Source organism: Bos mutus, unplaced genomic scaffold, assembly GCF_027580195.1.
Source record: "Bos mutus isolate GX-2022 unplaced genomic scaffold, NWIPB_WYAK_1.1 CTG738, whole genome shotgun sequence".
NCBI lineage: Eukaryota > Metazoa > Chordata > Mammalia > Artiodactyla > Bovidae > Bos > Bos mutus.
The window spans coordinates 17,318-27,014 of NW_027220216.1; the positions used below are offsets into that span (position 1 = coordinate 17,318).

Below are 9,697 nucleotides of genomic sequence, written 5' to 3' on the forward strand. Positions count from 1 at the left end.
GGGTGCGGAGGTCTCGGCGCCCTCCCACCGCGCCACTCCAGACCCGCCGCCGCGCGCTGAGCGGGCCTCCCGATCCCATTCGCTGCTCAGGCCCGCGCGCCCGGAGGTGTCGGTCTTCGGCGCCCGCCGCCTCCCAACCCCGCGGCCCAGGGGCCTCTGAACCTCCTGCGGGCCTAGGTGCAGCGATACTTGAGCGCCCAACTTGCGCGGCACCTGTCCGTGCCCAAACCCACCAGAAGCCAGGGAGGCGCGGTCGAGCGGAGCGCCTCAGCCCCTCCCCTTCGCACTACCGAGGCCCCCTTTGCCCCCACGCCAAGCCCTCGACCTTCCTGAGAGAGCAGACGAGCCACAGGCAGGCACACAGACAGACACACAGACACTCGCACGCACCCACGCCAAGGGAGACAGCTGGCCTGCGCAAGCTCCTCAGCCAGAGCCAGAGCGCCTGGGAGAGGCGGGGGCAAGATTTAAATGGGCGGCGGCTGGCTGTCAGGAGATACAGAGGCAGAAATACATGAAGATTCCGAGACAGACTCCAAGACGGCAAGAGGAGATACACACACACACACACACACACACACACACTTGAGTGTGGTCTTTGGAAATACTTGTGTTCGTAGTTGCTGGGTTGAGCCCAACTTTAATACAACCCATGGACTGCGGCCCATCAGGCTCCTCTGTCCGTGGCATTTCCCAGGCGAGGATACTGGGAGTGGGTTGCATTTCCTTCTCTGGGGGATCTTCCCGACCCAGGATCAAACCCCAGTCTCCTGTGCGCTGGATGCCTTGCCATCGGAACCAGGACATTGCTAATTCCCTAGGCAAAATACAAAGAATAGAGCTCGTGTTCTACTAAATGGAAAGACGATTTCAAAAACAGAAGCTGTCCTTTGTTGGTATCTTTGAATCTTTATGTAGTTTTCGTTGATTTTTACTGTTAAGGCTAACTGAACAAGGCAAGAGAGAAACCCCAGAATTGAAAAGCAATTGACGGTTTTGAAAGAAACATGTGCAGGTGAAGCTCTCTTCCTTTTTGAGAGATGGTTAAATGCAAAACCTTGATTCAACACATATGACTTTTGTGCACTTTATTTCAAATCTCCATGACAAAACCCTAAGGTGTCCAGGAAGAAAGGATTACAGGGGCAGACAAAAAGAGCAACCTTTCCCCTTGGTGCCATCTCAACCAGCTGCTTAGTTCCTTCATCTCAAGGACTATCATCTGGGCTTCTCTGGTTTGTCTGATTCTTGTTTCGGGGACCGTTTCTCGTCACAAGGCTGTCAACAGTGGGGGTGGGGGGTGTGTGGGGGGTGGGGAGCCCTTCTTTCCATTCCACATGAGACCCAGTGGACAATCCAGGCCCTGCCCACTGCAGTGAGTGTGCAGCAACAATATCAACGGTAATGCCGGTGAACAATGCGTATTCCTGGAATCCACTCCGTTGGCTACTGACTGTGTGTGTTGGTGGTCTGGAACCTGGACCTGGAAGCTTTCTGGATGATTGCAAATGACACCAAAGTCTGAGGACGATGGAAGATCTTCACATTTCTGCAAGAGCCACACACCTCCAGAAGGAACCACAAGACTTGCCTGAAATGGTCAAGGTATAAGTATTGGACTCAACGTTGGAAGGTCTCCACCTTTGCTATGGAAGTCAAACGATCTTTCTTTGAAATGAAAATGGAGCATACTGAACGTTCTCATGCTTCTAGAGCCTTTGAAAAGCCCTAACTTGTAGAAATCTGCTGTACGAGTTCCTTGAAAGCAAGAACCTCTATGTATGGATATGTCTTCATGCCTTAGATTGTGCCTCGAATATAGTGTACACATCAACCCAGGAAAGGAAAGAATTGAATCGCCAAACATACACAGAGATCAAAAGTGCTGAGCCAAGTGACCCCTTGAGGCTTCCAAGAGCTTTTCTGTCTTTCACACACTAAGTAAATACTGAGCACCTACGATGAGCTAGGAGGCATGTAATAAGTTTCAGGGAATAGAAGGCGGAGAGAAGAAGACACAGAGTTCCTGCTTCAACTGAGACGACTCTAATGATACATCACAGGCAGATCCTTTGAGAACCTATAGAGGGCCTCTTCCTCACCACAAAACCTGGGTGTCAGGGAAGGCTTTCCAGAGGCACCATTTCGTTGAGGTCCATAGGTTGAACCTAGGTAAACCAGGGTTGAGATGCAGGAAGAATTTCAGGCAGGGAAAATAGCATCTTGGAAGGCTATGTGACCAGGGAAACTTAGGACATTCAAGAAACGAAAAATGCCCTATGGGATGGAAGCCAAAGAGTGCAGAGGGCATTCCAGGCAAAAGACATCAGAGAAGAACGTGAGGAGCAAGCCTGAAGGGAAGTGGTCGTATCTTCAATATGCTGGGAAAATACGAGAGCCGTTGGAGCAGGGAGGTGACAGCATTGCATCTGCATTTCCAAAAGGTCATCTTGCTCCACATCACTAATGATTGGAGAGGCTCAACTCCAAACTCCAAGGAGGGACCACTTCACATGAGTCCGATTGGGCCTCACTGCAATGTCTGTCAATAACAAGTGCTGAGAAAATGTGGAGCAAAGGGAACTCTCCTCCACGGTGAGTAGGAATGGGCGTGGGTAGAGCCGGTATGGAAAAGAATATGGAGGTTCCCGAAGGAACTAAAAGTGGAAGTAGCCTATGGTTCAGCAGTCCGACTCCCAGGCATAGATACACCCACGGTATAAGTGAACAAGATAGATGCCCCGTTTGGGCACATCTATCTGTGCGTGCGTGCGCACATGCGCATGCGCGATGGCCTGCGAGGCAGGGGGTGGGGCGGGGGCTGGGGCTCTGGCTGGAGTCCGTGCAAGCCCCGGGATTGCCTGAGGCAAGCCAAAGGAGCCCCAGATGGAGACGGGACTGCCTGTCGTCGGGTGTCCTGGAAGCCGAATGCGAATGCGGAGGGGCTCGCGGGCCGCGCGGAGGCAACCCAGGTCTGCAGCGGGAGTCGGGCCCCGCCAGCCGCCCCCGCGCCCGGGAGGGGCTGGGGCTGCGGGGATCCGAGAATCGGGACGCGGGCGGGGCTAAAGGACCTCTTCTGGTAGGCAAAAAGCCTCGAGCACCCGGGATTCCCAGGTGGTCTCCCATCCAAGATCCTAACCAGGCCCGACCCTGCTTAGCTTCCGAGATCAGACGAGATCGGGCGCCTTCAGGCTGATAGGGCCGGAGCCGGAGGCGGTTGGCGCGGGCGCCCTAAGAGCCTCGCGCGCCGCCTCCCCTTTCGCTCTGCCCTGCAGGTCGGGCCAACGGGCCGCACCTTTCGCCGCGGGCGTGCTGTACTTGAGCCGCAAGACCGCGACCGTCTCCAGCCTGCTGACGCCGCCCGCCCCCCCCCGAACACCGCCAACACCAGACCAGCAGCGCCTGGCGGGCCCGGGGCCCGAGGGGCTTCAGGACCCCCATTGACGGGAGGGGCGGCGCGTGCGCGCGCACGCGGGCGGGGCTGGGCTGAGGGGTGCGGAGGTCTCGGCGCCCTCCCACCCGCGGCCACTCCAGACCCGCCGCGCCGCTGAGCGGGCCTCCCCGATCCCATTCGCTGCTCAGGCCCGCGCGGCCCGGAGGTGTCGGTCTCGGCGCCCGCCGCCTCCCAACCCCGCGGCCCAGGGGCCTCTGAACCTCCTGCGGGCCTAGGTGCAGCGATACTTGAGCGCCCAACTTGCGCGGCACCTGTCCGTGCCCAAACCCACCAGAAGCCAGGAGGCGCGGTCGAGCGAGCGCCTCAGTCCCTCCCTTCGCACTACCGTGGCCCCCTTTGCCCCCACGCCAAGCCCTCGACCTTCCTGAGAGAGCAGACGAGCCACAGGCAGGCACACAGACAGACACACAGACACTCGCACGCACCCACGCCAAGGGAGACAGCTGGCCTGCGCAAGCTCCTCAGCCAGAGCCAGAGCGCCTGGGAGAGGCGGGGGCAAGACGAATGGGCCGGCGGCTGGCTGTCAGGAGATACAGAGGCAGAAATACATGAAGATTCCGAGACAGACTCCAAGACGGCAAGAGGAGATACACACACACACACACACACACACACACACACTTGAGTGTGGTCTTTGGAAATACTTGTGTTCGTAGTTGCTGGGTTGAGCCCAACTTTGATACAACCCATGGACTGCGGCCCATCAGGCTCCTCTGTCCGTGGCATTTCCCAGGCGAGGATACTGGAGTGGGTTGCCATTTCCTTCTCTGGGGGGATCTTCCCGACCCAGGGATCAAACCCCAGTCTCCTGTGCGCGGATGCCTTGCCATCTGAACCAGGACATTGCTAATTCCCTAGGCAAAATACAAAGAATAGAGCTCGTGTTCTACTAAATGGAAAGATGATTTCAGAAACAGAAGCTGTCCTTTGTTGGTATCTGTGAATCTTTATGTAGTTTTCGTTGATTTTTACTGTTAAGGCTAACTGAACAAGGCAAGAGAGAAACCCCAGAATTGAAAAGCAATGGACGGTTTTGAAAGAAACATGTGCAGGTGAAGCTCTCTTCCTTTTTGAGAGATGGTTAAATGCAAAACCTTGATTCAACACATATGACTTTTGTGCACTTTATTTCAAATCTCCATGACAAAACCCTAAGGTGTCCAGGAAGAAAGGATTACAGGGGCAGACAAAAAGAGCAACCTTTCCCCTTGGTGCCATCTCAACCAGCTGCTTAGTTCCTTCATCTCAAGGACTATCATCTGGGCTTCTCTGGTTTGTCTGATTCTTGTTTCGGGGACCGTTTCTCGTCACAAGGCTGTCAACAGTGGGGGTGGGGGTGTGTGTGTGTGGGGAAGCCCTTCTTTCCATTCCACATGAGACCCAGTGGACAATCCAGGCCCTGCCCACTGCAGTGAGTGTGCAGCAACAATATCAACGGTAATGCCGGTGAACAACACGTATTCCTGGAATCCACTCCGTTGGCTACTGACTGTGTGTGTTGGTGGTCTGGAACCTGGACCTGGAAGCTTTCTGGATGATTGCAAATGACACCAAAGTCTGAGGACGATGGAAGATCTTCACATTTCTGCAAGAGCCACACACCTCCAGAAGGAACCACAAGACTTGCCTGAAATGGTCAAGGTATAAGTAATGGACTCAACGTTGGAAGGTCTCCACCTTTGCTATGGAAGTCAAACGATCTTTCTTTGAAATGAAAATGGAGCATACTGAACGTTCACATGCTTCTAGAGCCTTTGAAAAGCCCTAACTTGTAGAAATCTGCTGTACGAGTTCCTTGAAAGCAAGAACCTCTATGTATGGATATGTCTTCATGCCTTAGATTGTGCCTCGAATATAGTGTACACATCAACCCAGGAAAGGAAAGAATTGACTCGCCAAATATACACAGAGATCAAAAAAGTGCCGAGCCAAGTGACCCCTTGAGGCTTCCAAGAGCTTTTCTGTCTTTCACACACTAAGTAAATACTGAGCACCTACGATGAGCTAGGAGGCATGTAATAAGTTTCAGGGAATAGAAGGCGGAGAGAAGAAGACACAGAGTTCCTGCTTCAACTGAGACGACTCTAATGATACATCACAGGCAGATTCTTTGAGAACCTATAGAGGGCCTCTTCCCTCACCACAAAACCTGGGTGTCAGGGAAGGCTTTCCAGAGGCACCATTTCGTTGAAGTCCAATGGTTGACCTAGGTAAACCAGGGTTGAGATGCAGGAAGAATTTCAGGCGGGGAAAATAGCATCTTGGAAGGCTATGTGACCAGGGAAACTTAGGACATTCAAGAAACGAAAAATGCCCTATGGGATGGAAGCCAAAGAGTGCAGAGGGCATTCCAGGCAAAAGACATCAGAGAAGAACGTGAGGAGCAAGCCTGAAGGGAAGTGGTCGTATCTTCAATATGCTGGGAAAATACGAGAGCCGTTGGAGCAGGGAGGTGACAGCATTGCATCTGCATTTCCAAAAGGTCATCTTGCTCCACATCACTAATGATTGAGAGGCTCAACTCAAACTCCAAGGAGACCACTTCACATGAGTCCGATTGGGCCTCACTGCAATGTCTGTCAATAACGAGTGCTGGAGAAGATGTGGAGCAAAGGGAACTCTCCTCCACGGTGAGTAGGAATGGGCGTGGGTAGAGCCGGTATGGAAAAGAATATGGAGGTTCCCGAAGGAACTAAAAGTGGAAGTAGCCTATGGTTCAGCAGTCCGACTCCCAGGCATAGATACACCCACGGTATAAGTGAACAAGATAGATGCCCGTTTGGGCACATCTATCTGTGTGTGTGCGCACATGCGCATCTTGTGATGGCTCTGAGGCAGGGGTGGGGCGGGGCTGGGGATCTGGCTGGAGTCCGTGCAAGTCCCGGGATTGCCTGAGGCAAGCCAAAGGAACCCCAGATGGAGACGGGACTGCCTGTCGTCGGGTGTCCTGGAAGCCGAATGCGATCGCGAGGGGGCTCGCGGGCCGCGGAGGAGGCAACCCAGGTCTGCAGCGGGAGTCGGGGCCCGCCAGCCGCTCCCGCGCCCGGGAGGGGCTGGGGCTGCGGGGATCCGAGAATCGGGGCGCGCGGCGGGGCTAAAGGACCTCTTCTGGTAGGCAAAAGCCTCGAGCACCCGGGATTCCCAGGTGGTCTCCCATCCAAGATCCTAACCAGGCCCGACCCTGCTTAGCTTCCGAGATCAGGCGAGATCGGGCGCCTTCAGGCTGATAGGGCCGAGCGGAGGCGGTTGGCGCGGGCGCCCTAAGAGCCTCGCGCCGCCTCCCTTTCGCTCTGCCCTGCAGGTCGGGCCAACGGGGCGCACCTTTCCTCGGGGGCGTGCTGTACTTGAGTCGCAAGACCCGCGACCAGTCTCCAGCCTGCTGACGCCGGTCCGCCCCCCCGAACACCGCCAACACCAGACCAGCAAGCGCCTGGCCGGGCCCGGGGGCCCGAGGGGCTTCAGGACCCCCATTGACGGGGGGGCGTGCGTGCGTGCGTGCACGCGGGGCGGGGGCTGGGCTGAGGGGTGCGGAGGTCTCGGCGCCCTCCCACCGCGGCCACTCCAGACCCGGCCGCGCCGCTGAGCGGGCCTCCCGATCCCATTCGCTGCTCAGGCCCGCGCGGCCCCGGAGGTGTCGGTCTTCGGCGCCCGCCGCCTCCCAACCCCCGCGGCCCAGGGGCCTCTGAATCTCCTTCGGGCCTAGGTGCAGCGATACTTGAGCACCCAACTTGCGCGGCACCTGTCCGGTGCCCAAACCCACCAGAAGCCAGGGAGGCGCGGTCGGCGGGCGCCTCAGCCCCTCCCCTTCGCACTACCGAGGCCCCCCTTTGCCCCCACGCCAAGCCCTCGACCTTCCTGAGAGAGCAGACGAGCCACAGGCAGGCACACAGACAGACACACAGACACTCGCACGCACCCACGCCAAGGGAGACAGCTGGCCTGCGCAAGCTCCTCAGCCAGAGCCAGAGCGCCTGGGGAGGCGGGGCAAGACGAATGGGCGGCGGCTGGCTGTCAGGAGATACAGAGGCAGAAATACATGAAGATTCCGAGACAGACTCCAAGACGGCAAGAGGAGATACACACACACACACACACACACACACACACACTTGAGTGTGGTCTTTGGAAATACTTGTGTTCGTAGTTGCTGGGTTGAGCCCAACTTTAATACAACCCATGGACTGCGGCCCATCAGGCTCCTCTGTCCGTGGCATTTCCCAGGCGAGGATACTGGGAGTGGGTTGCCATTTCCTTCTCTGGGGATCTTCCCGACCCAGGATCAAACCCCAGTCTCCTGTCTTGCGGATGCCTTGCCATCTGAACCAGGACATTGCTAATTCCCTAGGCAAAATACAAAGAATAGAGCTCGTGTTCTACTAAATGGAAAGATGATTTCAAAAACAGAAGCTGTCCTTTGTTGGTATCTTTGAATCTTTATGTAGTTTTCGTTGATTTTTACTATTAAGGCTAACTGAACAAGGCAAGAGAGAAACCCCAGAATTGAAAAGCAATTGACGGTTTTGAAAGAAACATGTGCAGGTGAAGCTCTCTTCCTTTTTGAGAGATGGTTAAATGCAAAATCTTGATTCAACACATATGACTTTTGTGCACTTTCTTTCAAATCTCCATGACGAAGCCCTAAGGTGTCCAGGAAGAAAGGAGTACAGGGGCAGACAAAAGAGCAACCTTTCCCCTTGGTGCCATCTCAACCAGCTGCTTAGTTCCTTCATCTCAAGGACTATCATCTGGGCTTCTCTGGTTTGTCTGATTCTTGTTTCGGGGACCGTTTCTAGTCACAAGGCTGTCAACAGTGGGGGTGGTGTGTGTGTGTGGGGGGGAAGCCCTTCTTTCCATTCCACATGAGACCCAGTGGACAATCCAGGCCCTGCCCACTGCATTGAGTGTGCAGCAACAATATCAACGGTAATGCGGTGAACAACACGTATTCCTGGAATCCACTCCGTTGGCTACTGACTGTGTGTGGTGGTGGTCTGGAACCTGGACCTGGAAGCTTTCTGGATGATTGCAAATGACACCAAAGTCTGAGGACGATGGAAGATCTTCACATTTCTGCAAGAGCCACACACCTCCAGAAGGAACCACAAGACTTGCCTGAAGTGGTCAAGGTATAAGTAATGGACTCAACGTTGGAAGGTCTCCACCTTTGCTATGGAAGTCAAACGATCTTTCTTTGAAATGAAAATGGAGCATACTGAACGTTCACATGCTTCTAGAGCCTTTGAAAAGCCCTAACTTGTAGAAATCTGCTGTACGAGTTCCTTGAACGCAAGAACCTCTATGTATGGATATGTCTTCATGCCTTAGATTGTGCCTGGAATATAGTGTACACATCAACCCAGGAAAGGAAAGAATTGACTCGCCAAATATACACAGAGATCAAAAAGTGCCGAGCCAAGTGACCCCTTGAGGCTTCCAAGAGCTTTTCTGTCTTTCACACACTAAGTAAATACTGAGCACCTACGATGAGCTAGGAGGCATGTAATAAGTTTCAGGGAATAGAAGGCGGAGAGAAGAAGACACAGAGTTCCTGCTTCAACTGAGACGACTCTAATGATACATCACAGGCAGATCCTTTGAGAACCTATAGAGGGGCCTCTTCCCTCACCACAAAACCTGGGTGTCAGGAAGGCTTTCCAGAGGCACCATTTCGTTGAGGTCCATAGGTTGAACCTAGGTAAACCAGGGTTGAGATGCAGGAAGAATTTCAGGCAGGGAAAATAGCATCTTGGAAGGCTATGTGACCAGGGAAACTTAGGACATTCAAGAAACGAAAAATGCCCTATGGGATGGAAGCCAAAGAGTGCAGAGGGCATTCCAGGCAAAAGACATCAGAGAAGAACGTGAGGAGCAAGCCTGAAGGGAAGTGGTCGTATCTTCAATATGCTGGGAAAATACGAGAGCCGTTGGAGCAGGAGGTGACAGCATTGCATCTGCATTTCCAAAGGTCATCTTGCTCCACATCACTAATGATTGAGAGGCTCAACTCCAAACTCCAAGGAGACCACTTCACATGAGTCCGATTGGGCCTCACTGCAATGTCTGTCAATAACAAGTGCTGGAGAAAATGTGGAGCAAAGGGAACTCTCCTCCACGGTGAGTAGGAATGGGCGTGGGTAGAGCGGTATGGAAAAGAATATGGAGGTTCCCGAAGGAACTAAAAGTGGAAGTAGCCTATGGTTCAGCAGTCCGACTCCCAGGCATGGATACACCCACGGTATAAGT

General features: G+C 54.2%; 1 pseudogene; it reads right to left on the bottom strand.

Annotated features, from left to right (window-relative positions):
- Window positions 1–3,089: 3,089 nt before the first annotated feature.
- Window positions 3,090–3,209, bottom strand: LOC138987133 (5S ribosomal RNA; annotated as a pseudogene).
- Between the last annotated feature and the right edge of the window lie 6,488 nt (window positions 3,210–9,697).